Source organism: Epinephelus moara, chromosome 21, assembly GCF_006386435.1.
Source record: "Epinephelus moara isolate mb chromosome 21, YSFRI_EMoa_1.0, whole genome shotgun sequence".
Lineage (NCBI taxonomy): Eukaryota > Metazoa > Chordata > Actinopteri > Perciformes > Serranidae > Epinephelus > Epinephelus moara.
The window spans coordinates 17,240,982-17,243,197 of NC_065526.1; positions in this window are offsets into that span (position 1 = coordinate 17,240,982).

Sequence of the window (2,216 nt, forward strand, 5' to 3'; positions counted from 1 at the left end):
AGGTCAAAGAATGTATGACATTTTTTCGACATGTTATACTATGACTTAACGTTTTTATTCTACGTGCTATATGTTAACTTTTTTCCATCATGTTGTGCTATGACATTTCAAGTTTTTTCGACATGTTATACTATGACTTTTTTTTTCAACATGCCATACTATGTCTTTTTAACGATTTTTTCAAGATTCTATACTATGACTTTTTAAACATGTTCTGATCCTGCTATACTATGACTTTTTTTTCATCATTCTGTACAATAACGTTTTTAACAGTATTTTCGACATGCTATACTATGACATTTTTTTGTCATACCATACTCTGACTTTTTTTTTAACGTTTTTTTCGACATGCTATGCTATGACTTTTTTGAAACTGTTTTCTTGACATGCTATACTATGACATTTTAACTTTTTTCATCATACCATACTATGACTTTTTAAACATTTTTTTTCAACATACTATGCTATGACTTTTTTTCATGATACTACCCTGACTTTATTAACAGTTTTTTTCCAACATAGTAACCTAAAAATTCATAGTATAGAATGTCGTCCAAAATCATGAAAAAAGGTCATAGTATAGTATATCATCTGAAATCATGAAAAAAAAGTCATAGTATACTATGTCGTTTGAAATCATGACAAAAAGTCATTGTATGGTATGTAGTCTGAAATCACGGAAAAAAGTCATACTATAGTAAGCCGTACAAAATCATGAAAAAATGTCATAGAATAGCATGTCGTCCGAAATCATGAAGAAATGTCATAGTATAATATGTCGTCTGAAATCATGAAAAAAACATCATAGTAAAGTATGCTGTCAGAAATTATAAAAAAATGTCATAGTATAGTATGTTGTCTGAAATCATGAAAAAAAGTCATAGTATAGTATGTCATCCGAAATCATGAAAAAATGTCATAGTATAATATGTAGTCTTAAATTTTGAAAAAATGTCATAGTATAGTATGTTCTCCAAAATCATGAAAAAATGTCATAGTATAGTATGTCGTCCGAAATCATGAAAAAAAGTCATAGTGTAGTATGTCGTCTGAAATCATGAAAAAAAATCATAGTATAGTATGTAGTCTTAAATTTTGAAAAAATGTCATAGTATAGTATGTCGTCTGAAATCATGAAAACAAGTCATAGTATAGTATGTCGTCCAAAATCATGAAGAAATGTCATAGTATAGTATGTCGTCCGAAATAATGAAAAAAGCCATAGTATAGTATGTCGACCAAAATCATGAAAAAATGTCATACTATAGTATGTCGTTCGAAATCATGAAAAAAATGTCATAGTATAGTATGTCGTCCGAAATCATAAAAAATGTCATAGTATAGTATGTCGTCCGAAATCATGAAAACAAGTCATAGTATAGTATGTCGTCTGAAATCATGAAAAAAATTCATAGTATAGTATGTCGTCCGAAATCATGAAAAAAATGTCATAGTATAGTATGTAGTCTTAAATTATGAAAAAATGTCATAGTATAATATGTTCTCCAAAATCATGAAAAAATGTCATAGTATAGTATGTCATCCGAAATCATGAAAAAAAGTCATAGTATAGTATGTGGTCCAAAATCGTGAAAAAAGGTCATAGTATAGTATATCATCCGAAATCATGAAAACAAGTCATAGTATAGTATGTCGTTCGAAATCATGAAAAAAATGTCACAGTATAGTATGTCGTCTGAAATCATGAAAAAAAGTCATAGTATAGTATGTCGTCCGAAATCATAAAAAAATGTCATAGTATAGTATGTAGTCTGAAAACATGAAAAAATGTCATAGTATAGTATGTAGTCTTAAATTTTGAAAAAATGTCATAGTATAGTATGTCGTCCGAAATCATGAATAAAGCCATAGTATAGTATGTCGTCCAAAATCATGAAAAAAATGTCATAGTATAGTATGTCGTCCGAAATCATGAAAAAAATTCATACCATAGTATGTCGTCCGAAATCATGAAAAAAATGTCATAGTATAGTATGTAGTCTTAAATTATGAAAAAATGTCATAGTATAGTATGTTCTCCAAAATCATGAAAAAATGTCATAGTATAGTATGTTGTCCAAAATCGTGAAAAAATGTCATAGTATAGTATGTCGTCCGAAATCATGAAAAAAAGTCATGGTATAGTATGTCATCGGAAATCATGAAAACAAGTCATAGTATCGTATGTCGTTCGAAATCATGAAAAAAATGTCATA